Here is a 17,216-nt window from a genome sequence, read left to right as displayed (position 1 = left end):
TGTATTACTCTTTGAACAGCTTCCTCATAATCATGCAATTCCTGTCTTTCTCTTTGACTGATCTCAGCCTTCTCATGCAATTTCTGTATTTCTCTTTGACTGTTTTTAACCTGCTCATGCAATTCCTGTATTAATCTTTGAGTAGCTTCCTCATGCTCACAAGATTCCTGTATTAATCTTTGGTTTGCCACCTCTCGCTCTCTATCTCGCTCACACTGAGTCTTTTGCAACCTTTCAATCTATTCATTCACCATGTATACCAGTAAGGCTTGTAGAGCTTTTTGGGTACTCTCTTCTGGATTATTCATTAATATTCTGTCACCTGATTATCATGAGTGGGAATTCACATACCCAGACTTGCCATTTTTTTGCGTTTTCTGGCTTGTTCTGCCCATTTGGTATGAAAGTAAACCAATTTTGTGCTAGACCACTATTTTAAGGCAAGCATCAACCGGAGTCCTGTAGTTGCACAGTCAAAATGGCTGCAGATACAATCTAGTACATCAGATACAATCTATTCATCATCAAACAACCATGGACTAATAGGGTAATAAAAGCAAAAAGGATTTGACACACCAGAAATTATTAGGTTTAGGGAGAATTGTGGAGAAAAATAGGATTAGAGGGATGTGGAGAGGTAAAAGAAGAGTGAATTTGGGCTGGGAAGGTGGCTCAGTGGTAGAGTGCTTGCCTTGCATGCCTGAGGCCCTGGGTTCGATTCCTCAGCACCACATAAGCAAAAAGAAAAAAGCTGGAAGTGGCGCTGTGGCTCAAGTGGTAGAGTGCTAGCCTTGAGCTGAAGAGCTGAGGGACAGCTCCCAGGCCCAGAGTTCAGGTCCCACGACTGGATCCCTCCCCAAAAAAATTTTTTAAAAAAAGAAATCTGGTGGAAAAAAAGAGTGAATTTAACCAAGTCCTAATCTCTGAGAGGGAAATGCATTGTACAGAATGATTGGAGAGAGATTTTTTAAAAATAAAGAAAAAATGGATAAACAAAAATTTAAATCTAAGAAGTGAAACACTTAAAAATTATGTAACTTTAAAGAAATGATATGGAGAGAAGAAAAGGATAGGTTGAGAGGAGAGGAGGGATAGAAAGGAAACATGAAAAAATAAAAAATAAAAGAAAATTAAAATTAGTTAATTGAAAATTATACTGGTATAAAGAGATAATACTGCCATTAAAGAAATTAAGCCTAAGATTTTTTGAATAGAGTAATAAATTTCAGGATTAAGTATGTACACAATGGGGGATAAGGTCTAATAATTGACCACTGGTATGTATCTGGGGACGAGCAGAACAGCAATTATGTCAAACAAAAAGAAAGAGAGAGAGAAAGAAATGAAAACAATAAAAAAAGGACCAAAAGGTCAAAAGAGATTAAACCCACACACACACATCAAAAATAAAAATTATGAGAAAAAATTAACATCACTTTTAAAAATTGAAAAAATGGTTAAAAAGAAGAGTTCTTTTATTTGGGGTTTTTTTGGAGGGGGGATGATAAGACCCTGTATCTCTCCTGTGTCTATAACGTATCTCTTGGTGGAGTCTCTGGTGTGCTTGTGGTGTTTAGTTTTCATTTTGCTTGACTTGTTTCTTAAGTCAGTTTTTTTTTTGTGCAGGCAGAAAAATGCTCTGCTTTACCCAGGATTTTGTGATCCTCTTCCCAGGCTATTCAGTGGGAGGGAGATATGCTTTGAATATCACCAAAGAGGGAGATGGCAGTTTCCTCCAGTGTGTAAATGCCGTGATGAGGTAGGGTTGGGGCCTTTCAGAAAATGGTAGCTTTTCCCTGAGGGGCAACTCCTGAAACACTCATGGAACCCATTCTCAGGGTTTTTGTGTTTTTTTTTTTTTTTACTTAGTTTCAATTGTTTCTCTAGGCTGTTGTAGGGAGGGGCAGCCTCTGGCTCTGTTTACCATGTGAAGGACATCACTCCACAGAGGCTCCACTGGCTTGGTGGGGTGACATTCCCCTGTGTGGAGATGAGCCTGACAGGTCATGTCTACTTCCTGTGACCTACTAAATGACTCTTTTTTTTTCTTCCAAGGCCTGAATTGGAGCTAGCTGCTCAGCCCTGGGGAGGTCAGTAACATAGATGGAGATCTCTGGTAGTGGGGGAGGGGAGGCCTTCCCTCCTCTGATCCCTGAGAAGGAGTAAGGATGTCAGGATTCTACTCATGTAAGAGTGTTGGTTCCTGGGTCATCTCTGGTCTGTGATCTGCAGGATGAAGATATCTGCTCCTTGTCAGTTCTTGCTGGTGTTGAGTAGAATCTGCTCACCAGCCACATCTGGGGCCTTTGTCATGGACTCTCTCTGTAGGTATGGTGGCTATAGCCACTGGCGCTGTACCTACTGCCACCTCAGCTGTGGCTACTGGCAAGTGCTCAGATCTGTCATCTTGCCTGGATTTTCCATCTTTGGCCAAACTCACTGTACTGTGATGGCACACTTGGTGTAACTGGAACATTTAAACTACTTTCTATGTAAGAGCTTGTTTACCCTCCAGCTTCTCCTCCTCCATCTTCCCCCAAAACCTCACGATTTTTTTGTGTGTTTTTTTAGTGAAAAATGTTTTTGGTGTTTATAGTTTGGTTTGGCATAAAATGAGCCTACTATTGTCTTAATTTAATAAAAAAAATTTCTGATTCTATGACAGCATAAATTTTGTGGGTAATGGTTAAGACTAGGTTGACTTTCTGAAAAAAAAATCACCACCCATAAAAGAGGAACAAAAAGAAAATAACATATGACAGGAAACATTAATCTTAATGGACTAATAGTCTGTCAGTTTGATTTAACTTTTAATCAAAAATTAAAGTAATACTTGATAACGTTTTATTAACATATTTAAATTTCTTCATTCTTGTCATTTAAGATTCACTTTATAAAGAAATTCAACAGGTGACAGTGTTTTTTCATGACTTTTCCAAAGAAATGATCATTTCATCATTATAGTGTATAGCACAATATACCCAGAAAGCATTTAAGGAAAAATGTTTTCCCATTCTTTGGTTTGCTTCAGTCTGTATTTAAAGCTGCATACCACATTTTACACACTCTATTGTCTGTCTTCTCATTTGAAACATTTCAATAAGTTTTCTTTCCCTAGTTTGTCAGCCAGCAAATCTTTATAAAACAACATGCTTTCATTCATTGTGCTTTCCAAAATATATCTTACAAATGCCAAAATGAAGCACAATCGGAAACATCTGTGGATTTTTCCACCTAGAGTACAAAGTAATCACTTTCCAAACTCCTTAGAACCAGCTGTTCACTGGCATTAATTGTGCTGTCACTTCCATGCTTTAAAACAACAGCATTTGACAATGGCGTACATTTTAATTGGTTTACCACATTTGGTTTGTTTTCAGCAAGGACTGTCTTCACGGAAGATGGTAATGGATGAGGTTTGTAATTATGTATTTTGAAAGGGCTCTAAGTTGTGGATATAGAATATCCATTTCAGTGACTAAATATTTAAATTAAATCCTATAATGGATACTCCTTCAATTTTCTGATTAAAGTGTTCTACAATCTAGATATTTTTTAAGGAAATATTGTAATTGTTTCCTTGGTGACAACGTAATTGGAAGACTTAAAATTTTCTTTTTTTTTTTATAGTGAAAACGCTGTACAGAGGGGTTACAATTACATGGGCAAGATAATGAGTACATTTCTTTTTTTTTCTTTTTCTTTCTTTTTTTTTTGGGGGGGGGGTTCTGGTCTTGGGGCCTGGGCGCTGTCCCTCAGCTCTTCAGCTCAAGGCTAGTGCTCTACCACTTGAGCCACAGCACCACTTCTGGCTTTTTTCTTTTTGCTTATGTGGTGCTGACGAATCGAACCCAGGGCCTTGAGCATGCAAGGCAAGCGCTCTACCACTGAGCCACCTTCCTAGCCCATGAGTGCATTTCTTATCAAGCATTGTAGCCTCCTCCTTGGTTCCCCCTTCCCATCCCTTCCCTTCCCATCCTTCCACCCCCTCCCCCTCCACGCAATCCTCCTCCCCGCCCCCACCAAAGTTGTAAAGTTCGTTTTTCCATATAACGACTTGTACATCTCATTGTTCCAAAGGATCCAACTGTACCCCTATTTAAACGATTTGTTTTTTTCCTTCCCTTCCACAAATTATACCAACCTCAAATACAGTGAAAGCAGGGTTATACCATGGGGGAGGGACATACAAAGCAACAAAGAAATAATCTTATAAATGTGTAGAAACAATCACCTGAAAGAAAAAAAAATTGAATACATATATTAGGGTTCACTTCCCTAAAATCAACTTATCTGACCTTTTCTGCTTGACTCAGACATATACTAGTTATTGCAAATAAGGGAAACCATGAGACCTAAGTTTCTTTGGTACCGGATTACTTCACTTAATATGAATTTTTTTCTATGGAAGACTTAAAATTTTCATATACTATTGCCGTCTTAAATGAAGTGAATGTACCTGGGTTTGCATACAGAACTTTTGGGACAGCATTAATGTTTGAATCTTTGATGGGATTTGATTGGGAATTGTGGCAGGCTTTCATGGTATGAGAAGAAAAAGGATCTGATTGGAATTTATAGCAATATCTAGTTGCTTCCATCCCTGGACAAGTCATTATCATTGGTGAAGATGTTGCCATTTGAATTTACAATGCCCCAGAAAGACCTATGTGTTAAAGAAAAATGACTTTCCATTTCCTCCCAGACTGTGGAGAATACCTGAATAGTTCTTCTGGAGATTAAGTTCTTCAGAATAAAACCTATGAGAACATGCACTCTCATATTCTTTCTTCTTTTCTCTTTTAATCATTCTAGGTCAAAAACATTTTTTGTCATACTCCTCACCTTGACATTGTCTTGTCACAGGCCACCAAAACAATAAAACCGACTGAACATACACTGAAACCTTCAAACTTATAAATCTGAGTAAGCCTTTCTGTTTAATAAATGGACAATATCATTTACTATGGTAGGTTATAAAGCTAACACAGAAATCTAGTCTTTCTAACAATGTAGAGTATATAAAAAATGCTTCATTATAAAATATCTAACTCCAAGTTATATTTTGTGTTTTTGTTTCTGTAGATCTTAGGGCTTAAACTCATGGCCTGACTGGTCGTTTTGTGTTCAAGGCCAGTGCTCTACATAAAATCTGAACTGGAACTCCTTTTCTCCTGGTGGTTAATTGGAAATAAGAATCTAATGAACTTTCCTATTCTGGCTGGCCTATTCATGTTGCATACTTTATGTAATTCCAATTCTCAGCATTATATACATGTTCCAACTACAATATAAAAAACTTAAAATATACTAAGGATATTTGTAAAGTATAAAATGAGGGAAGAATTTTCATCCTTTAGAAATCTATGCAAAATCTATGCTAAACTATTGATATTTTACTGGACCTTTCCTGCAACCAGTTTGATATAGTTTAATACTTGTCACACAAACTTTCTCTGTATTCTACTGCATATATACTTTTTCACGTATGTTTGTATATGTATACATATATATATCTATCTATATATGTTCCAATGTGCATCATCGGACTTGAAACTGCTTTGTTTTGCTGTTCAGCAATGAACCTTGTCGGCTCATTCTGTGACAATATCTGTTCTCATTTTCATCATTCCTTTATTTACCAAATCATCAGCCTTCTAAAATCAGCTTCATTTCTTGGGTAAGGTTACCAATCAGTCCAACTAATATCCACCCAGAGGCTTTTAATAAAGCAAGTTTTAAGGAAGAATATAACATGAAGTGACAACTACAGAAATTCCACAGAGACCTGACATCTTTCACATTTCTGTCTTCCTTCTCTTCTCATACTTCAGAAAGTATTGACTAACACTATAAATATACTGCAATTATAAGTTAAGGATCAGTGTTTTCTTTCCAACCTGAAGCCTTCTTTTCCATGATTCTTGACATAAACTTTTTGGAAGATTTTTTGGATTGTGATGGGATTCCACCCAAAACAAAGCCATGTATATCAAGAAAGTCAATGTTTTCAACTCAGAGTACTAAACAAAAGAGGGAGAAAATTAAGGTTAGCTATATATGTTAAGCACAAATATAGGCAATACCAAGATATCTTAAAATTGTATACTTTTACTGGATAAAGTGGCTCAAACCTGTAATATTATCTACTTAGAAAACAGAGATTAGAGAATTTCAGTTCCAGGCAAGCCCAGACCAAAAAAAAAAAAAAAAAAGAAGAAGAAGTTTCAGAAACTCTAACCATTTGATGGGTGCTATGTGTTTCGCTTGTGTTAGGAGGACCACAGTCCAAGCAGAACCAGGCATAGTGATACTTACCTCAAAAGAAGCAATCAAGTTACAATCTGCAGGTATGGCAGTAGTAGAGATACCAACGTTGTAAAGTTCCTTTCATTGTTGCAATGGGTCTACTTGTATCCCTATTTAAACATTTTCCCCTTCCCCTCCACAAATTATGCCAACATCAAAAATGTGTGCTTATGTAAGAAATGCATGATTGTAAAATTTCATGACAATTCTTTTGAATTTACATTTTTGTGGAATTGACTAAGAAAATAAATTACACCTTCTATATAAAAAATGTTCTGTGCTTAATCCGGCAGCCTATACACTAACATCGGAATGATACAGAGAAGATTAGCATGGCCCCTGCTCAAGGATGACTCGAAAATTAGTGAAGCAATCCATATTTTTACAACAACAAATGCTGGAGGGGATGGGGCCACCAGGGAACCCTACTGCATTCTTGGTGGGAGTGTAAAAGTCTTCAACCACTTTGGAAAGCAGTATGGAGTTTCCTCAAATGACTCCACATAAAACTCCCCTATGACCCAGCAATCCCACTTTTGTTCATTTACCCAAAGGATCACAAATAAGACCATACTAAAACTACCAGCACAACTATGTTTATTGCAGCATTATTTACCATAGCTAAGATATGGAACCAACCCAGATGCCCCTCAGTAGATGAATGGATCAAGAAAACCTGGTAAATATATACAATTGCATGCTCTGCCTCCATCAGAAAGAATGACATTGCCCAATTTGTTAGAAAATGGAAAGATTTGGAAAAAATTTTTAAGTGAAGTAAGCCAACTCCAAAGAAATATAGGTCCCATGGTTTCTCTTATTTTCAATAGCTAATATATGTCCGGGATTATCAGAAAATGTCTTAAGCTATGTGCATTTGACCAGATAAGATGATGTTAAGCTAAACGAACACCAAGATAGGTACACAAGTGATTCTATCTTGCTATTATTTCTAACATACTTATACTGTACGATGTGATTTTTTTTTGTTCCTTTATATGTTCCTCAACCACGCTATAACCCCTTTTTTCACTGTATTTGAAGTTGGTGCACCTACATCTTGTATATACGTTTCTCTAATTTGGGGAGAAGAAGAAAACAACAAAATGCTTAAATAGGGATATGGGTTGACCCATTGTAACAATGAGATGCACAAGACGTATGATGAAAAATGAATTTTACAATTTAGGTAGGGGAAGGAGAGAGGAGGAGTGGAGTGTATTTGTGGAGGTGGGAGAGAAGGGATGGTGGGGGAAAAATAAAGGAGGAGGTAGCAATGCTTGTTAGGAAATGTACTCATTACCTTGCTCATGTAAATGTAACCCCTCTGTGCAGTATTTTTAAAATTAAAAAAATGTATAAAAATGTTCTGAGATTGAAGAGTTTATATCCCTTATTTTATCCATATAATCTTGTTAACAAATAAATTAATGCAAAACACTGACACGAGGGTATTTTGAATAAATGTGTGTGTGTGTGTGCACACGGGTACACAAGTGTGTTGGAGTGCTCAGAATTTGAACTCAGGGCTTTAAGGTCTTGCTAGGCCTTTCCTCTCTAGATTGGTGAACTACTATATGAACGACATCTCCACTCCTGGCTCTTTGCTAGTTCATTAAATTTTTTTGAAAAATAATCTCAAAAAATAATTTTGCCCTGATTGGCTTCCAACTGTTATCCACAGATCTCAGCCTCCTGAGTAGATATCTCAAGTAAACAAGATTACGGGTGTGACCAAGCAGCACAAGGTTTTCAGAATAATTTTAAAAGTAGAAGAAAATTTACTTCGTGGGGGCCTGTTTTTATCATCTCCTACTTTTAAAGCACTTTGCTTTAAAAGCAAAGGTGAATTTATTAAATTAAATGTGAATTTATTTCTCTTTTGGATTCTTAAAAGACAGAAAGTGATGATATTTAAAAGTTTTGGTACTTTTTAAAAAGAAAAATGGAACTGTAGTACAGAAGAAATTTGGCTGTCTTTGAAACTCAATGTATAAGTTCAATTCTGTGCATGATAATGCAATGTCACCAACACAGTCTGTGTTGAAGACAAATTGTGACAGAAAACAATCATCATCGGCAATAATTGCTATGCTGTTATTTCTTGAGCAATATTAATATTGAATTTAGAGTGTAAGAGAATGGTGAGATTTTACCTACCTTTTCTGAATTGCTGAAAGACTTTTGGAAACTTTGACTCATTTTTTTTCCTCACTGTGTGTATTTGGGCCATGCATTTAGTGCCTTTAATTACAATTTTTCCCAACACTTAAATGGTAATAATATTAGTATTATAGCAAATGTTATCTTAAGAATTAAGAGCAATAAAACTTGTGAAAAACTTAACATAAACTTCTATGAATGAGCTTTTGAGTTTAGCCAACAGTTTTTTAAATACTAAATAAAATGTATTACAGAAACCATTACATGAAGTGAGCAACCAGAAGTAATGTTATCTATTGACAATGCTCTGCTTCCAAGGAAGCCAAGAGGATAACTCTCATGCTGTAAATCAAACTGGTTATCTTATGTCTTGATAGTGTAAAAATATCAGGGACATTTATAAAGAAGGAATGTTGTAGACAGATGTGAAGTCCGTATGAAAATGTACAAAACTGATAAAACGTAAGAGTATCTGAGCAGTATATTTTGTTTTATATAATTTAAGGTACATCACAAAGATAGGGAAAACCTAGAAGAATGAATTCTCTTTTTGAAATTCTATCATAGATCCTTAGCAGGATGAACTCTTTCCTCATTCTTGTAGAGGCATCATCAGATGAGAGGAACTCTTTTTTTGTTTGTTTCCTTCCATTTATTCTTCGGTTTGAAATCTGAACTACATGAGACTGAAAGAAACCAAAATTAGACATGCAGGATTTGGAAAGAGCAATCAACATAAAATAAATAAAGTATATAAAGCTTTGTAAAAGGTCTAACCAAATTAAGTAGTATAGTCTCAAGCATAAACAGAAATTGATTTAAGCAATATCATTTTATTGAAAAGTAAAAAATGTTAGGAGTTGCTTAATTTTTCCTTTCTACTATATTAAATTAAATATTCACTTTGTATAGAGATATTAAAGATGAGATTAACAAGAAACTTGATTTAATATGGACGAAAGTTCTGAATAGACCTGCTTTCCAAAAAGCCCTGAAAATCACCAGTGGGTTTACAAATTTGTGTTTAATACCACTTCTATGCTGGCTTAATGCTTTCTGAACAAAAGTCATTAGAGAAATGCAACTCAAAATTACTATGATACTCCTCCATAACTATTATAACTCTTATCAACAAAATCAAAGGAGTCAGGTGTGGTGGTAAAAGCTTGTAATTCCAAGCATTTAGGGGGTTGGAGTAAGAGGATTTGATTCTAAGGCCAGTCTGGGGTACTGCACATAGGAAAAACCTGCCCTTGAAAATACTCAGAAGGTAAGAATGTTGTGAGAGTGTGGAGGAAAGGAAATTTTGTACTCTCTTGGTCAAAATACAGGTTAATATTCTCATTGTAGAAAGTAGTATGCAGTTTTCTTTCTTTCTTTCTTTCTTTCTTTCTTTCTTTCTTTCTTTCTTTCTTTCTTTCTTTCTTTCTTTCTTTCTTTCTTTTTGGGGGGTGGTCCGGTTGTGGGGCCTGAACTCTGGGCCTGGGCGCTGTCCCTCAGTTCTTCAGCTCAAGGCTAGCACACTACCACTTGAGCCACAGCACCACTTCTGGCTTTTTTCTATTTGCTTATGTGGTGCTGAGGAATCAAACCCAGAGCCTCATGCATGCAAGGCAAGCGCTCTACCACTGAGCCACCTTCCCAGCCCCAAGTATGCAGTTTTCTAAAGAAATGCAAAGATGAAATATCATTTGAACCACTGATCATGTGATTATCTCTCTGGGTAGCTTGAGTTTTGTGTTTTACAGATACACTTCAGGATTTCTTTTTCATGAATCAAACATGGGAAAGAACTAAATGCAACCTCCCTTAATTCAAAAAAGAATAGAAGCTATATTTATTTGTATTACTGTGCATGAAGAAATCCTGGAGATTTCTGGCTAATTCAGAGGGCCCCATGCAAAAATATAGGACAAGAGGAAAGTAAAACTGTTTTGAAAGTATAATAGGTTATCATTGATGAAAAGGTGTAGTGGTCATTTTTCCTTTTTTTGTGTGTGTGTGCCAGTTGATCAGTGCAGAAGCAAGGCTGTACCCTGGAGCCCTTTCAATATCACCACGTGAACTTCCATTTATGTAGTCCCTGTGGGTGTGGGGCCTCTTCAGGTCACCCGTTGAGAAGTGGGGCCCCCTCCCTTGTGGTGGATGTGCAGTGAAGGGATGTGTGTGTGCATGATCCCTACCATTGCCAGATGAGCCCTGTCCACCCTGCCCACCTCCCTTCCCATTCTCACTTGTTCCATTTCACCCAGGATCTGGCAGCCATGGGGCTGGAGTTGAGTCCACTGCTGCCCTCTCCTCTGCCAGGTGTGCTGGTACTGGTCTTTGGTGGTCCTGGGTGCAAGTGCCATCCCAGTGAGACTCTGTTGTGGGGTCACTGCCTGCCCCCATGGGTGTGGGGTGGAGAACACCATGCTTGTACACTGCACAGTCCACAGGAGAAGGAATGCTTGGTGGACAATTCACCCCCTTGGGGCCAGGAAGCCCAGCCTTGGTTCAGACTTTAGGGCAGAATGGGGATTAGAGTCGTGTGCTGGCCCTTCTGCCAGCGGGCTTGTGACAGCTGTGGCAGCTGAGCACCCTGGAGCCCCTTCAGCATCCCCACGGACCTCCATTTTCTGGTCCCTGTGATCTCGGGTAAGGTGCCATCCCTGCATATGCCCATCAGTGCCAGAGGAGCATGGACTTGCAGTGCACCAGCTGCAGCACTGGGGGATCAAAGCCCCTTTGGCTTTGCTGTATAGCCTCCTCCATTGTCCTTCTGGTCCACATGGGCCCAGCTCTGGGTGCCATTCCGGGGATGCTCCCTTTGGCAGCAATGGGCTCATCCTCTACCCTCATTGGTATCCAAAGCAGGAGTGGGTCTGGCCTTGGCAATGCAGGCCACACACATGGAAGGCAGGACTTGGGGTCTGCCCTGCCTTACCTCCTGGCTTTGGCACCTGAGGCTGGGTTGCTTGGTCTGGTCACTGATGGAGCTTTGTTGGATGCAGCCCACCACAACAAATACTGCAACTGCTGCGACAGCAGTGCAGTTTTCCAGACCCCCTCAGGGTCACCACAGGGACCTCTGATGGGTCTACATGAGCTGGGTGTGAGTGTCATCCCAGGACTCCCATTAGGAAGTGCCACTCTCCTTTGTAGTACTGGAAGTAAGAGATGCCACATATAATTTCTGCTTTCTAACGTTTTCCTTCACTAAGATAAACAGAACAGGAAGATATAAATAAGTTTTATAAAAAGGAAACATATAACCTATATCACTTCTACCTGTTAAACCATTGTAATATTTTTTATCCAGTAGGAATTCTTTCTGTACTTACTTATTTTACTTTTGAATGTAACGAATGTAATATTTTTGTGTGTATTTTACTATCCTAGTATAATTTCATTTGCACTACTTACATACAATTTTTTTCAAATTCTGTGATTTTAGAATGTGTTTTTTGGAGAAGAGTTTTGTTGTACTTTCATTTCAGTTTGCCATTATGGGCTTATAAACACATAAAATAAAATACATTCTTGCTAGTATCAAGTTCAATGATTTTGTAGACTAGAGACTCAAGGATATAGCATTATATATCATACAGTAATATGTATCAATTTGTTTATAACTGCTCCATAAAATAATTAGTAATTCAGGCAGCAGCCACTTCATCTGGCCCCTCTGATGAAGTAGGATCCTAGTGGCAGCCTAGCCAACACGGGTGCTTCTGGGCACCTCACCTGAGACTGTGGGAGAATATCAAGGTGTACCTGCTGTTGGACTAGGGAAGCTGCTGCGTGAATGACACAGTGCCACTGACCCACATCTAATACCCACAAGCCCCATGGGCCTGGGCCCTAAGGATCAGCCCCTGAGAGCACACAAACACGGTGGGAGGGGGGACCCACCTAGGAAGGACTGCAGACAAAACAGAAGCCGCTCTGGGGATCAGCTTGTACAGTATCCTCCATGGAGTAGGGGACGATTGTTCTCAGCTGTGGGGAGAAGACAAGAAATACAGGCCCAGGTGGGGTGATGCCAACTTTTGTACTCAGGCTGGCAGGGAAACTTTCCTCCAGACACTCTCCTGCAGGCTCAGGATGCCCCTCCATGCTGCTTGTCCATGGAGTATCAGCCAGAGACACTCATGTCTGGTACTCTTGGCTGCTGTTTTGGGGTTTGTTAATTTACACAGAGAGCCCCGGCCTCAGACAGCAGAGTTATATTCTGGGTTTTGTAAAATTTTCTGCATCTGAGCATTTCCCAGTGTTTTGGTTTTTGTATTGTTTCTTATAAATGCTTTGTGAAATTTGTGTTTTAGGTGTTGAGGTACAGGAGGAAGAGCCAGATTATAAACATAGTTTCCTACAAGCCTTTCATCTAAAAAAGAAAATAGATTCTTTCTAAAAATGCCTATCAGGAAATGAATTTGAGAGAGGGGAAAAGTCAGTTTTCTCATGAGATCAAAATGTGCTAGCTTTATATGCATGTTTTATGCGTTCAAAATACAACTAAGTAATTCACTATCTACGAACAATTGTCCAGACCTAAGAGTTAGGTGTCTTGGGAGCTAGAGGCAGGGTTTTTGTGAGGTTTATCCAAAGGGAGGGAAGAAAGTTAAAATCCATAGATTACTTTGTAGAATGAAAGTGGTAATACAAAATGAGAATCACAAAAATCCTCTCTTTTATTCTTCCATATGAATTTTTGGATTGCTTCTTCTATTTCATTGAAAGTGAGATTGGGATATTGATATGTATCACATTGAATTTGGAAATAGCCTTTTTCAGTATTGCCATTTTCATGATGTTAATCTTCCCAATCTAGGAGCGTGGGAGGTTTCCCACTTCCTTAGTTCTGCTTTCATTTTCTTTTTCAGGTTTTTAAAGTTTCCATCATAGAGGTCCTTCACCTCTTAAGTTAACTCCTTGCTATTGTATTTTTTTGCGAATATTAAAAAGTATTGCTTTCCTATTTTCAGCCTCACTCTTATCGTTATTGGAATACAGGAAAGCCATTGATTTCCGAGGGTTAATTTTATATTCTGCTAGTTTGCCAAAGTTTCTGATCAGCTCAAGTAACTTGGGAGTGGAGTCCATAAGGTTCTTTAAAATCAAGATCATGTCATCTGCAAAGAGGGATAGTTTTACTTCATCTTTCCCTATTTGGATCCCCTTTAAGTTTGTATCTTGTCTTATTGCCCCAGCTAGCATTCTAATATTAATTTGAAGAGGAGTGGACAGCACAGACATCCTTATTTCATTCCTGAATTTATTTTATTTATTTATTTCATGCCCCAGTCGTGGGGCATGAACTCTGGGCCACTGTCCCGCCGCTCTTCAGCTCAAGGCTAGTGCTCTACCACTTGAGCCACAGCACCACTTCCGGCTTTTATTCTTATTGCTTATGTGGTGCTGAGACATGGAACCCAGAGCCTCATGCATGCAAGGCAAGCGCTCTACCACTGAGCCACATTCCCAGCCCCTCATTCCTGAATTTATAAGAAATGATTTTAACTTTTTGCCATTAACTATAATGCTGGCTGTAGGTTTGTCAATCCTTAGCAGAAAGAACAGTGCTGAAGCAGTATCAGTTCCAGATGTCAAACTCGACTAAAAAGCCACAGTCATAAGAACAGCTTGATAATGGCACAACAACAAACCTGAAGACCAATGGAAAAGGACTGAAGACTCAGAAATGAATCCACTGACCAATAGCCACCTAATCTTTGAAAAGGGAGCTAAAAAAATAGAGTGGAAAAAAGATAGCCTTTTCTGTAAATGGTGTTGGCAAAATTGGTTAAACAACTGTTAAACTAAACTAGATCCGTATATATTGCCCTGCACCAGAATCAACTCCAAATGGACAGAAGACCTCAAAATAAAAGCAGACACCGTGAAAACATTACATGAAGGAATAGGAGAAACTCTAGGGCTCTTTAGCACACGCCGAAATTTTCTTAATAGAGAACAAGAAATAAAACAAATCAAAGAAAGGTTGGGCAAATGGGATTGCTTGAAACCGCAGAGCTTCTGCAAGGCAAAGGTCAAAGCTAACAAGAACTGTAGACAGCCCACGTACTGGGAGAAGATCTTCATGAGTCATAAAATGGACAAGGTCTTATATCTAAAATATACTTAGGACTCAAAAAATTAAATTCCCCAACAACAAATCATCAAAGAAACAACTGCCGGATAACTCAATGGGCTAAAGACTTAAAGAGAGATTTCTCTGAAGAGGAAATGAAAATGCCCATTAGACACATGAAGAAATGCTCAACTTTTCTAGCCATAAAAGAAATGCAAATCAGACAGCATTGAGATCGCACATCATTCCAGTTAGAATGTCTATAACCAAGAAATTTAATTAACAGTTGTTTAAGGATACAGGTGGACCTGTTGCAACAATGAGAAGTATAAGTTGTCATGTCCAAAACGAGCTTTACAACGTCGGTGCGGGGGGGGGGGGAAGGAGAAGGATTGGTATTGGGGGGGAGGGGGGAGGCTGGGAAGGGATGTGAAGGGTAAACAAAGGAGGAGGCTGCAATGCTTGGTAAGAAATGTATGCATTATCCTGCCCATGTAATTGTAACCCCTCTGTACAGTATGTTCACAAATAAAATAAAATTAAATTAAAAAAAAAAAAGAAATGTAATTATTACAGATGCTGGCGGGAACCCTACTGCATTGTTAGTGGGAGTGTAAACTTGTTCAACGACTTTGGAAAGCAGTATGGAAATTCTTCAAAAGACTCCACTTAGAGCTCCCTATGACCCAGCAATCCCACCTTTGGGCATTTACCCAAATGATCACAAACAAGGTCATTTTACCAGCACAACCATGTTTGTTGCAGCATTACTCACTATAGTTATGATATGGAACCAAACCCGATTCCCCTCAGTAGATGAATGGATCTAGAAAATGTGACACACACACACACACACACACACACACACACACACACACACACACACACACAATGGAATTCTATGCCTCCATTAGAAGGAATGACAATGCCCCATTTGTTAGGAAATGGAAAGGCTTGTTAAAAATTATATTAAGTTAAGTAAGCCAGGCCCAGAGAAACATAGGTCCCATGCTTTCCCTTATTTGCAAGGACTAGTACATGTCTAGGACAAACATAAAAGATCAAAAGTTATGTTATTATGACCACATAAGATGATGTTAAGTGAAATATACCCCAAGTCAGTCTTGGTTTTGTTTTTAATATACTTATAATGCAGTATGTGATTCTTTTGTAGGTTCATCCCCCCACGGTATAATCCCTGTTTTCACTGTATTTGATTCCAATGTTCTGCATCTTGTATATTCACTTTTGTGATTTGGGGAGTGGAAAGGATATAACAAAATGCTTAAATGGGGCTGCAGGTTGACCCATTGTGATGAAGAGATGTACAGGACACTATGTAGAAAATGAATTTACAATGTCAGGCAAGGATTGAGGAGGGAGGAGTTGGAGAGGTGGGGAGGGAAGGGATGGTAGGGGAAAACCCAAGGAGGAGGTAACAATGCTAGATAGGAAATGTACTCATTACCCTACTCATGTAACTGAACCCCCTCTGTACAGTATTTTTACAATAAAATATACTTAAAAATCTCTGCCTGTTGTAGATTTCCAGTGATGCCCTCGGCATTGAATTTTTTGCCTTTCCTGGCTGTGGTTAGGTCCACCTGCCCAGTGGATCAGTAGTCTTCAAGGCATCTTGTTCCTGAAATGGGACTTGGATTATCCAGTGGTGGTTGGAACCGGGCCAAGGACAGTGCAACGTCCAATTCCAGGGCTTGGCTTCTTCATTCCCCATGCAACTAGGATTGCAAGCAGGATTTCTCTGAATTTGACTCCAGAAAACAATCACTGAACTAAAAGGCAAGGCCCCAAACACCTATCCTCCTCCCCCCATTCCCTGTTTTGTCCCTCCTTGGGAAAGTACAAAATAATTTCGCAGGTTTTGGCAAAGACACAAATTGCCCACCACCTCCCCTGGTAAACTAGGTTTCAAGTCACTAAGTCATGTAAACGGATAATGCGGCACTCATTATTCTGGACAACCTCTTTGGGTTGTTTGATGCTTTAATTTTTGTTGTTGTTGTTGTTGGTAGGGGGCCTGAACTTTGGGTCTGGGCACTGTCCCTGAGCTCTTCAGCTCAAGGCTATATCACTTGAGCCACAGCACCACTTCCAGTTTTTTCTGCTTATGTGGTGCAGAGGAATTGAAACCAGGACCTCATTCATGCAAGACAAGCACTCTACTACTGAGTCTCCTTCCCATCCCTAATGCTTTAATTTTTTTAAATTTCTTTTTGTCAGTCTTGGGGCTTGAACTCAGAAACTGGGTTTTAACATATCCCTGAGTTCTTCAGCTCAAGAGAAGCCCTCTTCCACTTGAGACACAGTGCCACTTCCTGTTTGGAGATAAGTGTCTCACAGACTTTCCTGCCAGGGTTTGCTTTGAACCATGAATTTTAAAATTATATTTCTTCCAGGTGTTTATTGGAACATTACAGTTTTTCTGGAATTTAAAGTTTTCTGTAAACATTTGTCTTCAAGTAATTCAACAGCATTAAATATTACATTTACAAGCTATCCTGTAGCACATCCATTTTGAAATTATTATGTTAAGATGAAATTCTTATTCTTTGTAGAAAAAAACCATTAAACTCCAAATGAGAACATGCTAATTTCAGCTTCGTTGAGTCTCCTTCCTCTTTTTTTTCTCTCCAGTATCTTTTCTTGTTTT

The 17,216-nt window shown here is 38.8% G+C and overlaps 1 non-coding gene across 1 annotated transcript; it reads left to right on the top strand.

The window, feature by feature from the left end:
* The first annotated feature begins 6,586 nt into the window (after positions 1-6,586).
* LOC138807761 (U6 spliceosomal RNA) lies at positions 6,587-6,693 on the top strand. The gene has a single exon (XR_011366265.1). It is a non-coding gene; the product is annotated as a U6 spliceosomal RNA (small nuclear RNA).
* Positions 6,694-17,216: the final 10,523 nt, after the last annotated feature.

The sequence above is a fragment of the Dipodomys merriami genome, unplaced genomic scaffold (genome assembly GCF_024711535.1).
Source record: "Dipodomys merriami isolate MVZ:Mamm:240054 unplaced genomic scaffold, mDipMer1.0.p SCAF_43, whole genome shotgun sequence".
Taxonomy (NCBI): Eukaryota; Metazoa; Chordata; class Mammalia; order Rodentia; family Heteromyidae; genus Dipodomys; species Dipodomys merriami.
This window is presented reverse-complemented; position numbering and strand designations above follow the sequence as displayed.